Here is a 20423-nt window from a genome sequence, read left to right as displayed (position 1 = left end):
AATTCAGGAGAAATCAAAATCAAAACCTTCCTCACCCCAGACACCTTGTCAGAAGTTCTTGCTTTCAAAATGCTGTGCCCCTCCCCTGAGAATCCCAGGGCTTAGGTGGTTAGGCTTTGGGATTGCCTGGGTTCCTGGGCCTGCAGTGGATCCTCTTGCCCTGGGTTTCCTGGGCTAGGATGGTTGTGTACCTGACGCCACTGCCTGAGGCTGCATGCAGAAAGCACTGGACATTTGGAAGCTGGCAAGAGACACTAAGTCTTGCTCACCACTGCCATTCAGTTGGATTTATCTATGAATACTGGCTTTTGAAGGACATAATCCATGTGTGTGTGTTCGTCATGACAAGTACCACAGGATGAGTGGCTTAAACAACAGAAACCTATCCCTTGCAATCCTGGAGCCTGGAAGTTTGAGATCAAGGCATGGGCAGGGTTGCTTTTTCTCAGGCCACTCTCCATGGCTTGTCAAAGGTCGTCCTTTCCCTCTGTTCTCACGGGGTGTTTCCTTTTCCTCTGCGCATGTCTGGGTCCTAATCTCTTCTCATTCTTTGAGGCAGGGTTTTGCTCTGTCACCCAGGCTGCAGCACAGTGACATGATCATAGCTCACTGCAGGGCTCAAGTGATCCTCCCACCTCAGCCTCCCAAGTAGCTGGGACTATAGGCATAGTCCTAGGCTAAGTTTTGAATTTTTTGCAGAGACAGGGTCTTGCCATATTGCCCAGGCTGGTCTTGAATTCCTGGGAACAAGTGATCCTCCTACCTCAGCCTTCTGAGTAGCTGTGACTACAGGTACACAACGTCACACGCAGTTAATTTTCTTTTTTTGGTGGAAATGGGATCTCATTATGTTGTCCAGTCTTGTCTCAAAGTCCTGGGCTCAAGCGATCCTCCCACTTTGGCCTCCCAAAGCACTGGGATTACAAGACTAATCTTTTATTCTTATAAGAGCACCTGCCATGACTTCTGCTGTTTGTTGCCAAGGCATGGGTCTGGTGGGCCATAGGGATGACATTACTGTCATTGTCCTCTCCCTCTGTCTTGGGAGTTGAGATGTCAGGACTCAGCTCTCCAGAGATGGTAAACTACCATAACCTACTTTGCCTACTGGACAGTGAGGAGATCATAGCCCTGTGCAACTCACCAACCACCTGGTGCAGCCGGAAGACCACCAATGTAAAGGCATACCTGTCCCATGGAAGGCAGCCACCCCTTCCCAAGCTTCATGCTGAACCCAGGTCACTGGAGCCTGGGAGTGGAAGGCCTAACACCCAGTTAGTCCCAGACTCTGCTTAGGCAGAATCCTGGCAAATCCCTGCCACTGCAACAGATCCACAGCTCTGGAAGTGATTTGGAAGTGTCCAGAATGGAGGACCATGGTCCATTTAAAGGATGCAGAAGCAGGGAAGGGAAGTGCTAAATAGAGAAGGTGTAGTCCCTGACTAAGTCTCCACACCCTGGACCTAGGTGAGGACAAGTGTTTCCTGCCCAAATGTTACATTTTCCAAGACCACCTGACCTACCATGCCCCCATCCTATGCCTATAAAAACCTGAGAATCTAGCAGGGCAGAGACAGAAGAAGCTGGAGGTTGAGAGGAACACAGGAGTGGCTGGATGGTGAGAGGGATGCACCGACAGGGACAGGCACTGGTGGGCCACTGACAGCAGAATGACATAGAGTTTGGCTGGGGCAGTTGGAGGGGTTCCTGGGCCATGCAGTGGCCCAATTCCAGGGGGAGAACCATCTCTCTTCTGGCTCCCCATCTGCTGTGAGCTGCTTCCACTCAATAAAACCTTGCACCCAGACTGGGTGCAGTGGCTTGTGCCTGTAATCCCAGCACTTTGGGAGACCAAGGCAGGTGGATCACGAGGTCAGGAGTTCAAGATCATCCTGGCCAATATGGTGAAACCCTGTCTCTACTAAACATATAAAAACTAGCCAGGCATGGTGGTGTACGTCTGTAATCCCAGCTACTCCAGAGGCTGAAGCAAGAGAATTGCTTGAGCCCAGGAAGCAGAGGTTGCAGTGAGCTGAGATCAGCCCACTACACACTATCCTGGGCAACAAAACAAGACTCTATCTCAAAAACAAACCTTGCACCCATTCTTCAAGTCCGTGTCTGATCTGGATCTTCTGGTACACCAGGACAAGAGTCCAGGATACAGAAAGCCCTCTGTCCCTGTGGCAAGTTAGAGGGTCTACACAAGCTGCCTGTAGATAGCAAAATTAAAAGAGCACCCTGGAACACATGCCCACTGGGGCTTCAAAAGCTGTAAATATTTACCCCTAGACATGGGGGTTGGAGCCTTACAGCCTGCACATCTGTATGCTCCCCTAGAGGTTTGAGAAGCAGAACTCTGAAGAAGTGAGCCACACACCCAGCAAGGGGGACAGGGGAACCTTTCCAATTTCAGAACAAAGACACAAGTTTGGACAGCCGGCCCCGAGGTAGGTGGTGGTGCTGATGATGGTGCCTCTTGCAGGTATTATCCATTAGATGTCATGAGCAGCAGTTGCTGATTTAAGGATTTGGAGCACCATTTGTGCAATGTTAGTGAAGAGTCAAAGGGCAGGAAAACTTCTTAGGTGTAAAAACGTCCACTAAGAAGTCACATTTAAGTACTTAGCAACACAAGGGGATTGTTATATATGCAGTTAAGAAAAACCACAATCTTATTCAGTATACAAAAGCAATCACAGCCAAAACTGAAGGAAAGACCAGAACCACTTACAAAGACAGAGGACACCCTGCTCTTTTAACAGCAAGCAAAAGATTGAAAAGGTTGATTTTCTTTTCTTTTTTTTTTCTTTTTGAGACAGAGTTATGCTCTTCTTGCCCAGGCTGGAGTGCAATGGTACAATGTCGGCTCATTGCAATGTTCGCCTCCTGAGTTCCAGCGATTCCTCTGTCTTAGCTTCCTGAGTAGCTGGGGATTACAGGTATGCACCACCAGGGTTTATCCATGTTGATCAGGCTAGTCTTGAACTCCTGACCTCAGATGATCGGCCCACCTCAACCTCCCAAAGTGCTTGCTTTATAGGTGTGAGCCACAGTGCCAGGCCTTGAAAAGTTTGAGTTCATTGTCTAGGAGAATTCTGTCACTGGATCTTTGGATTTCTTAATTCTCAGAATCCTTTTCTGGGACCACCTCAAGATGAATGGGAACCATGGCACTTCCAACATGATGTCTAGCTTAGATTATATTACAACAATTCAGAACAAAACATGATAGACTAGGCCGGGTGTGGTGGCTCACACCTTTAATCCCAGCACTTTGGGAGACTGAGGGGGACGGATCAGTTGAGGTCAGAAGTTTGAGACCAGCCTGGCCCATATGGTAAAACCCATCTTTACTAAAAACACAAAAATTAGCCACATATGGTGGCACTCAGCTGTAGTCCCAGCTACTCAGAAGGCTTAGCCAGGAGGATCACTTGAACTCAGGAGGCAGAGGCTACAGTGTGCTGAGATCATCCAACTGCACTCTAGCCTGGGCAACTGAGTGAGACTGTGTCTCAAAAAAAAAAAAAAAAAAAAAAGTGATGGACTACCATGGGGAAATTATGAGCCTCCATATGCTGTTATTAGGAGAAGAAGAATTTCCTTTTCTCAGTCCCAGCCTAGATTCGCGTGGACTGAAATGCACTTCTTCTCTTCATGGGCTGATGATGGTTGGAACTGCTGGGACCATCCATTAAAGGAACACTTGCTTGGGTATTTTCGAACAAATTTTTAGAACCATCTGCTGCCCTTTTGTGGAGAATACTTGGAAAATCAAATTTATCAATCTGAGAATTGTTGGAGACAGTTCCCTTGCTCCTGGAACATGACTGAAATCAGCTGTACATTTGAACAAGGTGATCTAGAGGCCTTTCATAATATAACCACCTTATGTCCTACCAACACAGTACAACAGCAGTAAAGCAGGCATTGGTAGTGGAAGTGGAGACCAAGCTTTATGTAGTGAAAATGAGGCACTGCTGAACAAAAGAGAACTGGGTTTACCAGGCCCTCAAAAACATTGAGCGTAGTCAGCCTAAAGCATCTCTACAGAAATGCTTCCAAATACATCAGTAATGTCTACGTGATTTCAGATGGGGGGATTGATGTATTTTAGATGAAAGACTTTTCTGAACTCTAGACTTACATATTCTGTGAATACTTACCTGTTTTTACCTGAGTTGCAGCAAATGTTCTGAAAGCTTAATGAAAATAAACCTAAATTTAGAGTCATAGCAAAGAAAAAAAAAAGAAAGAATGAAAAGGAAGAAAAAGAAAAAAGAAGAACACGAGTTATATGGGATTAGGGTTCACACTAAGGACCGTATGGTAATTCATTCAGCTCTTCACAGACCCTGTCTGCGAACACAGCCACATTCTAAGGGAGCAAGGCTTAGGGCTTCAACAAGTGAATTTGAGAGAACACAGTCAAGCCCATAATGAGGTTATAATTCATTTCATATACCCGCAGCACCTAATACATAACACATATAAACACATCTATACCAAAATCAAGGTGTGCGTTGCTACACTGGACATCTCTGCAAATCGCCCTTTCCCGGTGAGTGTCCCTGAGCAAGTTCCCCCGCCCCCCTGTTCCTCATTTCTCCACTAGAGGGCAGCAAGCGCCCATTAAAGAGGGCCCAGGCCTCGGCACGGTGGCCACATTAAGCCACATTCTTGGTTACTGCATAACACAAGCTGGAGGTTATGAATTGTCTCTTGTTCCAGGCCATGCTAATGAGCTTAAGGTCCCTGCAGATCCTGCACCATTAACATGGGATGGGGGCCCCTCTCTTGTCCTCAGTGAGGGGAGAGAACCTGGGGTTCCCATGGTCCCCTTCTCTGAGCCTGTGGTCAGCACAAACATCCTGCAGAACAGGCACCGTGTCCGCAGCTGGATAGGATCGAGGTACAGAAGAGGCGGGACAGATTCTACAAAGATTTTACTGATTCCCCACAAAAAGATGGGAAGGGGCACCTCTGTTTCCTTTTTTCCACCCTCTCTTCCTGTCCCAAATCTCTGGGGCCCCCGGCCTTCATTGGCCTCCATTCCCCTCTCTAGCTGAGGGCTTCGAGGTGCTGCCTCTCTTTGGATGACTGCTCTGTGTAATGCTGGGAACACTCTGACCAGTCACATGACAGTCAGGCAATTAAGAGACGCAGGAGACTCCCTGGCCCCTCCTCTGATGCTTCTCCCTGCAGAATGCATCTTCTCTTCCCCTCACCACCCTCCCAGAGGCACTCTGCCAGGACAACTGGGAACGAGCAACCCTGGCTCTCTGGTGCACAGCCAAGGGTGGACGTTGCTGGGTGGGAACCTTCAGCTCCCGTGCAGTGACATTTAATCCTGGTTCCAACAACGGGCAGGTTTCCACCATGCACCATCAGGGCGCACACTCCTCCCATGAGAAAAGAGATTACAAGGGATAACAAAATATAGTTAGGTAGAAGGAATACGTTCTAATATTTGAAAATAAAGTAGAAAAGTTATAGTTAACAATAATGTATTGTATATTTCTGGAGTTACGGTTTGTTTTGTTTTGAGACGGAGTTTCCACTCTTGTCACCCAGGTTGGAATGCAGTAGCATGATTTTGGTTTACTGCAAACTCTGTCTCCAAGGTTTAAGAGATTCTCCTGCCTCAGCTTCCTGAGTAGCTGGGATTATAGATGCCTGCCACTGTGCCCAGCTAATTTTTGTATTTTTAGTAGATATGGGGTTTCACTATGTTGACTAGGCTGGTTTCAAACTCCTGACCACAGGTGACCCATCCGCCTCAGCCTCCCAATGTGCTGGGATTACAGGCATGAGCCACCTACCTGGCCTGTATATTTCAAAATAAATAGAATTGCAATGTTCCCAACACAAAGAAAAAAACAAATGTTTGAGGAGACTGATAGCCCTATGATCTTGATTCAATCATTATATATTATATACAGGTATGAAAATATCACATATGACCCAAAATATGTACAACTCTGAAATATCAATAAAAAAGAAAGATCTGTTACACAGCAGGATGACTGCAGTCAGTAATAATAAGGTATCAAACATCAGCAGATGAATGGATAAAGCCAATGTGATACAGATACACAGTGGAGTACTACAAAGCCATGAAAAAGAGTGAGATCTTGTCATGTGCAACAGCAGGGTTGGAATTGGAGATCATTATGTTAAGTAAAATAATCCAGTCATAGAAAGACTAACTTCACTTATTTGTGGGAGCTGAAATTAAAATTCCCAAAGGCACCTTTCACACTTTCAAAAGCCCTCTTCTAACTGCCTCATTCACAGCAGCATTATTCTCCAGAGCCAAAATGTGGGAGCCACCCAGTGTCCCTCCACAGATGAGTGGGAAAACAAAATGTGGTGTAAACCTACTGTGGAGTATCCTTCAGCCTTGGACAGGAAGAAACTCCTGATGCAGGCCACCACATAGATGAAACGACATTCTGCTGAGTAAAACCAACCAGACCCAAACATCGTTTGACTCCAATTATATGAGTAGTCAAATGTCCAGAGACAGAAAGTAGAATCGTGGTTGCCAGGGGCTGGGAGAAGAAGATGTGGGGAGTTTAATGGGCAGAGAGTTTCAGTTGAGGAGGATGAAGACCTTCTGGAAATGGGCAGTGGTGCTGGCTGTACAGCAGTGTTAATAAGACCACAGAACTGTACACTTTAAAATGGTTAGAAAGAATGATAAATTTGATATTATGTGTATTTTATCATGATTTTTTTAAATGAACACAAAAGTTACCCCTTCCAAATAGTAGCACTCCATCAGGAAGGGAGCCTGAAGGCCTAGGGGCTGGCATTGTCCCACCCAACTTCGCCAGAGACTCTGCACCCTGGAGGAAGACAGATGGCCAGCAGCAGTGGTCCCAGGACTGGCACACACAATTGGGAAGCATCATGCCCAGGCCCAAGAGGAACAAGACCTGGTGCCATGGAGCCTCCTCAGCTCTGCCAGGCTCCCTTCTCCTAGAGATGGCGAGGCTGGCCTGGACACTGCCTGGGGGTGCCTTCCATGCCATGGCACTCATATAGTTTCAGGCTACAAGTTCTCTTCCTCCCCTGCGCTTTCCCCATCAAAGTTCCTACAGCTGCCATGGGCTCTGCCCCAACCCAACAGAATATCCAGTCTATAAGCCCATCTTGCCATCTGGCATCCTGCTCCAATACTGAGTCAAGGCAGAGTCTTGGCAAAGTGAAGCGGAAGACAGGGTCAGGGGGCGGAGGAAGTAGACCCCGTTGGCAGAGCTCGTGCTTTGCACATGCTTCTCCCTGGTGGCAACTCTGGACTGTCAATCTGCACACATATCCCTGTCCCAGGGATTCTCCAAGGACCCCATGCATGGCATTCAAGGTACTCAGGAGCTTGGATGGGAGAAAATGTGTCTTTATTTTTACTAAAGTTGAGCATTTCCTCCATCTCTGAATGTATGCAACACACGTCAGCAGTTCTAAGGGGGTACATAGGGTTCATCAGGCTATGTAAGGTTTCATGGTACCCCAGAAGGTTAAAGACTGTAATGCCTTAGAGCAGATGTCCTCAGCCTTTTGGCCTCAGGGACTGGTTTTGTGGAACACAATTTTTCCACAGACAGGGTGAGTGGTGGTTTAAGGATGATTCAAGTGCATTACATTGATTGTGCACTTTACTTCTGTTATTATTATTATATTATTATATTATGATTACAGTGTAAAATATAATGAAATAACTATACAATTCACCATAAGATAGACTCAATGGGAGCTCTGGGCTTGATTTCCTGTAACTAGATGGTCCCATCTGGGGGTGATGGGAGACAGTGCCAGATCAGCAGGCATTCAATTTTCATGAACACAGTCTGGACCCCTCACATGCACAGTTCACAATAGGGTTTGCTCTCCCATGAGAATCTAATGCCTCCGCTGATCTGACAGGAGGCAGAGATCAGGGGTAATGTGAGCAATGAGGGCTGGCAGTAAATACAAATGAAGCTTCACTTGTCTGCCTCTCACCTCCTGCTGTGCAGCCCATTCCTGTGGCCCCAGGGATTAGGGATCCCTGCTGCAAAGCATTTGCAGGGAAATAGGAGGCTGGAAAGGAATGATCCTCCTAAAACAGTCAGTCAGGAGGTCAGCCGTGTGCACACTCAGGTCAGTAGGATAGCAGACCCCAGGGAGGATGGGTCACCAGTGGGTGCTCCAGGGAAACAAGGCCCATTCCTGCTGATGCTCCCACATGCAGGCTGTGGGGTCCAGGAGAGGACGATATCCAGGTGGTGGGAATGGGAACAGGCATAATCTTTCATCTGTGTTAAATTGATAGTAAGGGCGACTTTGCTCCATGCCAGAGACGGGAGCAGGGTTCACCTGGTAGCAATGGGAACCTCCTCGAAGACTCTTGGGGCTGGCCCAGGTGGCGGGAGGGAAAGCTGGAGGGCCATGAGACTGGTGGGCAGGGAAGAGGCATCCTCTGTGGCCAGTGCTGTCTGGGAAACACCTTCACCTGGGCAACCCAAGATGATCACCATAAGACCTCCAGCTGCTCTCATCCCAGGCAGGGTCCCTGCACACACTGTATATTTTGAGGTCCCTTCAGGACCCTGGTTTGCTGCTTCACAGAGTTATCAGATCCAGGGGAGGACAGGAGAAGTGGTCACACCATTGCTGGGAGGTGCATCCTGTGAAGCCCAACCCATGGCTCTGATGCCCAGATTCCAGCATGTGGTCCAGGGTGCAGAGGCTGTGTGCAGCAGGGGTGTGGCAGGGCCCTATGTGTACTGATGGGAGGCCCCACCCACCCACCCACACCTGGGATGCTAGGGCTTGGGGCTTGCTGGTGGAGTCCAGGCCTGAAGCCTCAGAGATCTGGGTGTCAAGCCAGCCTCTGGAGGTGGGCTGGGGATTCCCATGGGCACCTGCTGCCTCCTCCACACACTACCGACTGTCTTATTTGGCCTCTGGTCATTGCCCTGCTGTCTCTGTTACCAGAAATGGTCCCGTTTTGGGCCCCAAGAGAGGGTTCTTGAATTTCGAGCAAGAAAGAATTGAGGGTGAGTCCACAGAGTAAAGTGAAATCAAGTTTATTAAGAAAGTGAAGGAATAAAGAATGTGTGCTCCATAGACAGAGCAGCTCTGAGGGATGCTGATTACTTATTTTTATGGTTACATCTTGATTATATGCTAAACAAGGGGTGGGTTATTCATGCCTCCCTTTTTTTTTAGACTACACAGCGTAACTTACTGACTTTGCCAGGGCATTTGTAAACTGTCATGGCACTCTTGGGAGTGTAGCAGTGAGAATGACCAAAGGCCATTCTCATCACCATCTTGGGTTTGGTGGGTTTTAGCTGGCTTCTTTACCACAGCCTGTTTTATCAGCAAGGTCTTTATGACCTGTATCTTGTGCTGACCTCCTATTTCATCCTGTGACTTAGAATGCATAACCAGGAGGCCAGGCTCAAGCAGGAGGCCAGGTGCAATGGCTCACAACTGTAATCCCAGCACTATGGGAGACCACAGTTGGTGGAACACCTGAGGTCAGCAGTTCGAGACCAACCTGGCCAACATGGCGAAACCCTGTCTCTACTAAAAATACAAATATTGGTCAGGCATGGTCATGCACACCTGTAATCCCAGCTACTCAGGAGACTAAGGCAGGATAATTGCTTGAACCTGGGAGGTGGCGGTTGCAGTGAGCCAAGATTGCACCATTGTACTCCTTCCTGGAAAACCGAGTGAGACTTCATCTCAAAAAAAAAAAAAAAAAAAAGAAAGAAAGAAAGAATGCCTGACTATCTGAGAATGCAGCCCAGTAAGTCTCAGCCTTATTTTACCTAGCTCCTATTGAAGATGGAGTTGCTCTGGTTCAAGTGCTTCTGACATCTCTACTTCATAGGTAAAGACCTTGAGGGCTGTCTAGTGTTCCTAGGCAAAAGTAGGCTGTGATAAGCTGGGAGTGGTATTGCGTGCCTGTGGTCCCCGCTACTTGGGAGGCTGAGGTGGGCGATCACTTGAGCCCAGGAAGTCAAGGCTGCAGTGAGCTGTGATCATACCATTGCTGTCCAGACTGGGTGACAAAACAAGACTCCCACCCCTTTAAAAAAAAAAGGAGGGGTGCAATGAGCTTACAGGGAAAATATGTGTGTTGGATGAGCTGTGTTAAGGCAAGAGTTATGGTGCTGCCAGTTGTGGATACAACACTAAAGAAGCAATAGTATATATTAAAGTGTCTTTCAACAGAAACAAACACACAAGGTTATGTATGGATTAGTGAATAAAATGTCACAAACAGAGGGTCTCACAAGCCTGTATTTCCCCTGGAGCAATGGTTTGGTACTTTCTGGTTAAAAGATTTAAAATGAGACAGTTCTGAGCAACAGTTATAAATGTACGCCACATCTCGGATAAGAAACACTTCTCCCTGGGGCACCAGAAAGCACTGAGAATGACAGACAGACTCCCCTCCTTCCCCCAGGATTCCTTTCTCCTCTGCACAGCTCTAGAGCCTGCTGTAGGCATATGGGCCATTCCTGACACTGGGTCCCTGGAGCACAATGTGCACGCAGTACGCTGCCGTGATCTCCCTTCCTCCAGCAGCCCCAAGAGCCCAAAGCCCTGGCTTCAGTGATCTGTACCTCAGCATGCTGGCTGGGGGAGTCATTTTTTCTCTTCTCTGAGAGTTAAAAGACAACATCACTTTAACAAAAGCAGGATACCTGACCCCTTTTAAGAGGGCTCATGACAACCGTAAATACTGAAAATAAAGGAACATTTCCATGTGAAAAATGCTAATTCCAGAGAAATTTTACTTGTCCCTTGGCAGGTGGGACGGTGGGACTGCCAGAGCTGTCTCAGGAGTTCTGGAAGGGGGCAAACACACACACACACACACACACACACACGCACACGCAGGTCAGATGGGGGAAAGCTTGGGGTGGGGCTGTCAGCAGGAAGGGTGTGGAGAGGCAATGTCATGTTGTGGGGTTTGGGCTTCCCATCATTGGAGTAGTCTGGGCACCCTCAGACACCCCCACTTCTGCTTCCAGGAGGTAACAGAAGAATTCCAATGCTGAGGTCCCAGAAGTGACTCAACCAGACATCCGTTTCTCCAGTCATCATCCTCTGCTTTGGGATTAAGCTCTCCCAGGCCTTAGTAAAGTAAGAAGTCAGCCCTGCAGATGAACTTGAGGGTGAAGCAGAGGGAGGGTGGAGGGGTTGGTCCTGCCTCCTCCAGGTCCCTGCAGGCTCCATCTGGAAGCTGTCAGGGCAGGGCCAACTATCCTGGGAAGGGGACTCCACCTCACCAAGCCCAACCCTTCCCTCCCTTTCATTCCCTAAACTACCTTTCTGTCCGGACTTCTCCCAGCCCCAAGATTCCTATACTGTTCACTGCCATTGTGCACTGAGAAGCATTTCAGGCCTCTGTATGACGCTTTGCTACCCCAGCCCTGACTTAGCACCCAAGGGCAGTGCCCTCAATCACTCTGTAATATCACTTCTGCCTCTGATCTCCGTTTCTGTTATGGGATCCAGCTGCATTGTACGTGCTTCCCTTGTGATTAGACACAGTTGGGGCTGCCAAGAGCTGTCACCTCAGCAGGGCCTCACCAAACCCCACAAAGAGGCCCCCAGGCATCCAAGAAGAGGCTGGGAAATGCTGAGTGCCACCACACTGCTGACACTCCACACTGTCTTCAGGGCTACTCAGTGTGATTGTGACGCTGAAGGGTGGTCATGGGGCCTCACGCATCCCCATGGGAATCCAAGGCAGAGGCAGGCAGGCAGGGCACAAGTACATGAAACAGAGCAACGTTGACCTTGACTGAGATGGTGGTGATTAAAAAGGCAACTGAAACAATGAGGGGAAAGCCAGAACCAGGGATGCAAGAATAATCTATCAGGATTCTTATTCAGAGCCTTCCTGAAGGGAAAAGAACATCCAGTAAAAACAAACTCCCCTTCATGGTGGCAACAATGAAACAATCTCACTTCTCTTGCTCTCAATTGTATTGGCCTCCAAAGGTTCTGTGTTTCTAAAGATTAGCCTTCCCTTGGGAAATTGGTGGAGGGGGGGAGGGGAAACAAGCAAATATTAGTTTCCCTCTTGAGAAGTCATTTTTTTGATCAGGTTTCCCCAGGCGCTCTGCAGGGCACAGCTTGTGAACACTTGATTCAGGCCTCCTCAACTCAAGTAGGGGAAAGGATTAACAACTACTGTGAATTCCAGCAAGACTAAACAGGAACGGCTTCAAGCCGGGCTTCCTTCTGCAGCCTCTTGAAGGCTCCTTCAGCCTAGCCCAAAGTCATGGAGGAAGAGTGCCCACCTCACATGGGCTGTGCTTGGGGCTGCATCAGATCCACCAGCTGGGCTGGGGACAACTCCTGATTTTCACTTCTGTTTAGTAATTCTGTGTGAGAGATGTTCCCAGCTAAAATAATATACAAGAACTTCCCCAGAGGAAATATAAACAGTCATTTTTTGGAATCACTTAACACAAGCCTTCACCGAGTGAAGGTACAATTGGAACAACATAGCACATTTCCCACGTGGAAGAGAACGGCTGGTGCAAGCTGATATCATCGCAGCAGAGGTGAATGTGCTGGTTTTATTAGTCCCAGGCCTCACGTACATGAGTAGAGGACCATTGTTATGTAACCATTTAATATTATTTTCCCATAAATCAAAATAACGCCTAATGAATTCTGAGACTTTAGATCAAACGGGGTTTTCCTATTTGTAACAAAAAGTTGAGCCATTTCCAAGTGCTCTGGTAAGCAGAGGGCTACAAGTGGCATTTCAATAAAGAATGTTGAACCGGATACAGGTTGGTGGCTCATGCCCACTCATCAATATTGTCAAGTCGGTCTTGGGGGTGTTTCACATTAGTGCTGAGAGTGACAGACTGCAGCTGGGGCTCAAAAGTGGCCCCTGTGCTTCTATTGGGAGAGGGAAGTAGAGAACAGGCAGCTGTGTGGGTCTCCTGGGGCTGCCATCACAAGGCGCACAGGCTGGCAGCCTCACTGCACACCTTTATTGTCTCATATTCTGGGGGCCAGAAATCTGGGATTAAGGTGTGGGGAGGGTTACACCTTCTGGGGCCAATCTCCTGGGCTTGCTGATGGCTGCCTTGTCGCCATGTCCTCAGAGGGTCATCCCTCTGTGCATGCCTGTGTTCTAATCTCTTCTACTTTTCTTTCTTTAGTTTTAGAGGCAGGGTCTTGCTCTGTTGCCCAGACTGGAGTTCAGTGGCACAATCTTGGCTCACTGAAGCTCCAACTCCCCATGTTCAAGCAATCCTCTTGCCTGAGCCTCCCAGGCTCCCAAGTAGCTGGGACTACAGGTGCACCTCAGCATGCCTGGCTAATTTTTAATTTTTTTTTATAGAGGCCCGACATGGTGGCTCACAAAGTGCTGTAATCCCAGCATTTTGGGAGGCTGAGGCAGGCAGAACATGAGGTCAAGAGATTGAGACCATCCTGGCCAACCTGGTGAAACCCAGTCTCTACTAAAAATACAAAAAAAAAAAAAAAAAAAATTAGCCAGGCTTGGTTGTACATGCCTATAATCTGAGCTACTAGGGAGCCTGAGGCAGGAGAATCACTTGGACCCAGGAGGCAGAGGTTGCAGTGAGCTGAGATCATGCCACTGAACTCCAGCCTGGGTGTGAGAAACAAACTCACCCATCTAAACCCAAAGAATGGACTCAGAGACCCGAATAGCCAAAGTGAGACTTTTAATGACAGTCTTGTAAGATCAGGTTTCTAATAGACAGGCACAACCAGCACAGCTCTGACAGTTTATTCCCTAGTGGCCAGGTCCCTCTCTGGTCCCTCACAGGCTGAGTACTATGGGGTCACATTCTTCCTGGACCTCACCTATTGATTGTTCGGTAGGGGCTGTATGTGTTTTATTTGTTTATTTGTTGAGACAAAGTCTCACTCCATCACTAGGTCATGGCCTGGTGGTCATGAAGGTACTGCTAATGCTGCCTGTCAACACACAGAAGGATGGAGCTATAGCATTGATGGGAGCAGAGAGGTTACTTACACCGCTGCCTGCCTCCCTCAGTACACAGGATGAAAAAGAGAAGAGTGGGCATTGGCAACAAGAAATTGTGTTTAGGCAAACACTGATGGCGCTGCAGGCACTCACTTCCCAGGCTGGACACACTCCCTCCTGCTAAACCACAATGGCCAAGCACAGTGTGTGAGAGGACTTTATGGGAGTTTTTGGGTAAAAAGGCCAACCTCACTTTGAGAAAGAGTGAAAGTAGAGTGGAAGGAAACAGAGAAAGGAACACAGTATTTGTAAAGTCCTGACAGGTGGCAGTCCCCTGCGATGCTCTCGTGGCCAGGCTCTGGTCTACAGAGTGTCTGCTGGATCCTCTTAGGCAGTAACTGAGGAGGTGTCACAGTGACCTGGTGAACTTTTTTGTTGTTGTTGTTACTCTACGTAATTTTTCCTTAAGAAGGGGCCAATATGATTCAAATAATTATAAAAGACACCCAAAGAGAAAATAGAAAGGTTATTTGATTTTTTAGATCCAGGTTTTGACATTACATTTTTCCTAGGAAATTGTCTATTCGAATGAAGTGTTTGAGTGTTGGAACACACGGTCATGCATATCAGTTCTCTTATATTAAGATTTCTGTTGTATCATGCCTATCATCACATTTGCTTTTCAACACAGCAGGGATGCCCCTCAACCATGTAAAATGTCAAAAAGCTGAAGACTGTGGGAGCTGGAAAAGGAGGGGCAGGTAAAGTCATGTGGGAGATCACGACCCAGTGAGTGTCAGAGGGAAAGCTCTCAAGGGTGTGGAAACCAAGAGCCATATTCAGAATTTAGCAGCATTCAGGCTTACTAACACAAATGGCTATAAAGGGCAGGGTTTTTTTTAAAGTATCCTTTACCACAGCAGCACATTCAACAATTTTTTTGAGGCGGAGTCTTGCACTGTCACCCAGGCTGGAGTGCAATGGTACAATCGCTGCTCACTGCAACCTCCTTCTCTCAATATTAACCAATTCTCTTGCCTCAGCCTCTCAAGTAGCTGGGACTACAGATGTCCAGCACCACTCCTGGAACATTTTTATATTTTTAGTAGAGATGGGGTTTCACCATGTTGGCCAGGCTGGTCTCAAACTCTTGACCTCATGATCTACCCACCTTGGCCTCCCAAAGTGTTGGGATTACAGGTATGAGCCACTTGTGCAGGGCCCCACATTTAACAATTAAAAAAAAATTGTAGAGACTGAGTCTGGATTTGTTGCCCACAGCGGACTCAAACTCCTTCTCAAGTTATCCTGAAGACTTGACCTAGCAAAGTGTTGGGATTACAGGTGTAAGCCACTGTACCCAGCCTGTCATAGTAGCACATTTGAAAGGTACTTAAGGATAAATCTAAAAGATGGTTATGTAAAGCCTTTATCAATAAAGTACAATTTTATTGAAAACATAAGACTCTAATAGAATTAAAAAATAGCAAGACTCAGTATTACAATCATATCAATCCTGCAACCAATTACTCTCTAAATTGAAAGTAACTGCTATCTGGCTCATGCCTGTAATCCCAGCACTTTGAGAGGTCGAGGCAGGTGGATCATTTGAAGTCAGGAGCTTGAGACAAGCCTGGCCAACATGGTGAAACCCTGTTTCTACTAAAAATGCAAAAAAGTATCCAGGTGTGGTGGTGCTTGCCTGTAATCCCAGCTACTTGGGAGGCTGAGGCAGGAGAAGTGCTTGAACCTGGGAGGCGGAGGTTGCAGTGAGCCAAGATCATGCCACTGCCCTACAGCCTAGGCAAGAGAGCAAAACTTCATCTCAGAAAAAAGAAAGAAGAAAGAAATGGCCATCAACCTCAGTAAGGTTTTCTGTGGAGTGTCACAGGCTGATTCTAAATGTGTCATGGGAAAGCCAGGAGCCAGGAACAGTAAGATGTGTTCTGAAGGGCAATGTGGAGATAAAGATGGATCACAAAGCTGAAATGCCCGAAGGCTGTGAAGGCTCAGGGCAGATGAGCAGTCCCAGGATGGAGAAGAGTTGAGGCCCAGACACGAGAAACTGTGGCCACATAACAGATGACCAGGTGGCATTACAGCCTGTAGGAGGGAGAAGGGACTTGATTCATGTCCATGTGGAAAAAGAAAACAGAACCAAATCTCTATGTCACACCTTACTCCAAAGACCTCAAGATAAAACCTTACAACCTTCAGAAGAAAATACAGAAGCCTTTATTATTTTGGTATGAAATATGACTTCTTGATTAAAACACTGAAAGCAGAGCAGATTGCTAGATTACTTTACGTTCCACTGTAAAATTTCTATATATTAAAAGACACAATAAAATAGTGAAAAGACTTTAGACCACAGACTGGGAGAAAATCTTCACAGAGGATAGAGCCAACTAAGCATTGGAATCCAGAATATTCAAAGAATCTAATAAATTAATTAAGAAAAAGCCAAGAACCCACTGAAAAGGCGGAAAATAGAAACTGGCAATTCATAACTGGAAACCGAATGGACCATAGAAACATGGAAAGGCAGTTCCCACCCCTGTGGTTGGGGGTGATGGAGAGCAGCCTCGGTGAGAGCTGTGGCAGTGCTAGGATCCAACAAGTCCATGTCTCAGTATCTGCCCTGGAACCCCTTGTGCCTGCATGAGAATGTTCAGTAGCCATGGTAGACTAGCAAAAAACTGGAGCCCCACCCCCACCCCCAATGCTCCATCAATAGGATGGACACTAGCCCAGCCAGGGTTGGCATTCCCCTGGTATTCTGTGTGCTCCAGCAACCCTGCAACCATACATGAATCAACTGGAATGACACACATTGCAGTGAGCATGCCATGCTCACACACTGTGAGTGAGGAAAGGAGCTACAGAAGAAAGAGAATGATAGGTACCTACATACATGAATAGATAGGTGGATAGATAGGTACATACATACATGGATGGATGGCTAGACACATATGTGTATACATGGATAGATGGATAGACAGGTATTCATGTATCAGAATATGAATATGTATTCTGATACATGAATATACTTACATACATGTATGTAGGTATCATGTATCCTGTAATAGATACATACATCCATATATAAATGGATAGAGAGATACACACATTCATGGGCAGGTAGACAGATATCCTTTTATGCATGGATATACATCAATAGCCCATGTGTTACTGGAGAGTGTGGTCTGTATTGCTTGGAGGAATAAGCCTAAGCATTAGAAGTACAAACATAAGCAGAGAATGTTAACACCAAATTCAGGACTGCCACTGTCACCCTGGGGGCCTCTGGGAGGTGGCATGCATTGTCCGATCTCACCTCTGAAGAGGGATGGTGGACGCTAGGATGTTTGTGTAGCAAGCAAGCTCTTTGTCACTTTTTTAGCCTGGTCAACTTCATAAAAATGGTATATAAAATGCCCAGCTCTGAGTGTAGGTCCTCAGCTTTATTCCTGAATATGAGCCTTGCTGAGACCACCAGTTGCAGGCCAGGGAAGCCAGTGTGCACTGAAGAGGGAATGGGAGTCAGAGGGTCTGGAAGGAAGGGTGGGACCCAGGACAGGCTAGGGGCTCAGCAGCAGGCATGGGTTAAAGGGGAGTGGGTTGTGGGAGGGGCCTGTGCAGGATCAAGCCCAGCAGGGGACAGGACAGAATGCAAAGCCAGGCAGAAGGAGATGACAGCAGCAGACAGGAGCACCAAGGGGCTGCTACTTGGCCATGAGTGTAGGCCAGCTGTGCCCTCAGCACAGGGCCCCAAGGCTTGCCAGCCACCCAGGACCAAGACCCACCGTGCTGGGGGCTGTGGCTACTTCCCGTCCTTTTCCAGGGATGCCTCCAGCCCACATCTGTCCAAGTTATCAGGGGAGTTAGAGCCCCCAAAACCCTGATCTCACGTTGCCCTCACACCTATATTGGGAGCCAGGCCCTGCTGCACCCAAATCTTGTGTTTCTCCCTAACCACGGGCTCCTGAAGTTTGAGACCTGTGGCTGTTCCTGTCTTCGAGTTGGTTGCTGCAGTGAGTTTCTGGGAAGTTCATCTTACTAATTCTTATTTTGCTAGATACTAGGAAAGTGATTCTGTGCTTCCCTCAACCATGGGAACCTGGAATCTCTTCTTTGCTGTTAAGCATGCAGGTCATTTCCAACCTTTACATCTGCCTATCAGACAAATCCTATTTTCATCCCTCAGGCGGTATCACTTCCCAATGTGTGGTCTAAATTTGGACTTCTGTATGCAGGAGATCACCTGGGGGACAACCTCAACATAGGCATAGAAGCAGGGAGGGCATGCCGCTGCCCCTGTGTGAGCTTCCTGATGAACACCAAGGCGAGGGTTTACAAACTCCAGGGTCAGCAGAGGGGCCTTTGGACATATGGGCTTTGGGGGTATGGGCACCCCAGCACGGGGAGGAACCCTGGCTGCTTCAACCAGAGAAGCTTTGCTTATTTCTTCCACAACACTGTTACCAGGGAAGATTTCATTTAAAGAAAGGCTTCTCATCATCACTGGTTGTTAGAGAAATGTAAATTAAAACCACCATTGAGATACCATATCACACCAATTAGAATGGCAATCATCAAAAAGTAAGGAGAAAACAGATGCTGGAGAGGATGTGGAGAAATAGAAACACTTTTACACTGTTGGTGTAACACAAGAACAGAAAACCAAACACTGCATTTTCTCACTCATAAGTGGGAGTTGAACAATGAGAACACATGGACACAGGGAGGGGAACATCACAGGGAGGGGAACTATTGGGGGTTGGGGGCTAGGGGAGAAAGAGCATTAAGAGAAATACCTAATGTAGATGATGGGGTGATGGATGCAGCAAGCCACCATGTCATGTGTATGCCTGTGTAACAAACCCGCATGTAATGCACATGTACCCCAGAACTTAAAGTATAGTAATAAAAAACAATTAGAACAATTCAAAAAAAGAAAGACTTCACTATTACAAATTGAAACAAACCAAAAGTCACTGTTTTATTGCATTTCTCCGTCTTGTTTTGTGGAAAACCACGAGGCACACGGTGATGCAAAATAAGAACTAAGACCTGCTAAGGAGCAGAAGTGGGGGTGTGTGGGGGGAGGGGCTCCACCAGTGGCAGGTGTGGTGGTGCTGCAGGTGAGACATGAAGCAAACAGCCTGGTGTGGCCCTTAACAGGCCAAGTCCCTGGTCCTTTCTGCCGCAGATTGCACCTTCTCACAGTGCTGGAGCTGCTAGCCTGGGCAGTTGCCCTTCACCTCAACATTCTGCAGAGCAAGCAGCCCTGCCCCTTGGCTTGCTATGAGCTGTGGGGGAGTCCGTCGCCTACTCAGGAGATGCAGATGGCTGGGAACCAGCCCCTGCACAAGCTTTACCCTGGACAGTGGTCATCGCTGTGCCCCTGCCCTATGGAAGCCACAGGGCTATGGCAGTCTCCATGATCCACATGAGGAGGGGCAGGAGTTAGCTGTGGAAAGGGAATGATGGGAAGAGGAAATATGCTGGCTTCTGGCAGCTAATTTTTTTTTTTGAGACATAGTCTCTGTCACACTGGCTGGAGTTCAGTGGAGCAATCTTGGCTCACTGCAACCTCAACCTCCTGTCTCAGCCTCCAGAGTAGCTGGGAATACAGGCATGCACCACCAAAACCAGATAATTTTTGTATTTTTAGTAGACACAGAGTTTCATCATGTTGGCCAGGCTGGTCTCAAACTCCTGACCTCAGGTGATCCACCCACCCTGGCCTCCCAAATTGCTGGGATTACAGGCATGAGTGACCATGCCTGGCCTTTTTTATTTTTAAAGTTCTTGGTCTGTCACCAAGGCAGGAGTGCAGTGGAAAAATCACAGTTCACTGCAGCCTCAAACTGGCCTCAAGTGATCCTCCCATCTCAGCCCCCTAAGCAGCTAAGACTGCAGGCACATGCCACCATGCCTGGCTTTTTTTTATCTTTTTTTTATTTTTTTAGTAGACCCAAGTCTCACTATGTTGCCCAGGCTAGTCTCAAACTCTGGGCTCAAGTGATTCTCCTACCTTGGCCTCTCAAAATCCTGGGATTAGAGGCATAAACCATTTCACCAGGCTGCAGTTAAATTTTGAAGAGAACATTGCTCTATTTCCTTTCCTTTCCTTTTTAAAATTATTTATTTATTTATTTATTGAGATAAGATCTCACTTTGTCACCCAGACTGGAGTGCAGTGGTGTAATCTCAGCTCACTATCACCTCCACCTCCCAGGCTTAAGCAATTCTTCTGCCTCAGCCTACAGAGTGGCTGGGACTACAAGCATGTGCCACTACACTGGTTAATTTTCGCATTTTTCTTGTAGAGGTGGATTTTTATCATGTTGCCTAGGCTGATTCTGAACTCCTGGACTGAAGTAGTTCCTCCCTAGGAAGGAAGACACACCCAGCCACACAC

The 20423-nt window shown here is 47.4% G+C and overlaps 1 pseudogene; it reads left to right on the top strand.

The window, feature by feature from the left end:
• Positions 1–1008: 1008 nt before the first annotated feature.
• Positions 1009–5436, top strand: LOC108291883 (annotated as a pseudogene).
• The last annotated feature ends 14987 nt before the right edge of the window (positions 5437–20423 follow it).

The sequence above is a fragment of the Cebus imitator genome, unplaced genomic scaffold, assembly GCF_001604975.1.
Source record: "Cebus imitator isolate Cc_AM_T3 unplaced genomic scaffold, Cebus_imitator-1.0 Scaffold470, whole genome shotgun sequence".
Classification (NCBI taxonomy): domain Eukaryota; kingdom Metazoa; phylum Chordata; class Mammalia; order Primates; family Cebidae; genus Cebus; species Cebus imitator.
Note: the sequence above shows the minus strand (reverse complement) of the source record. Positions and strands in the feature narration are given on the sequence as shown.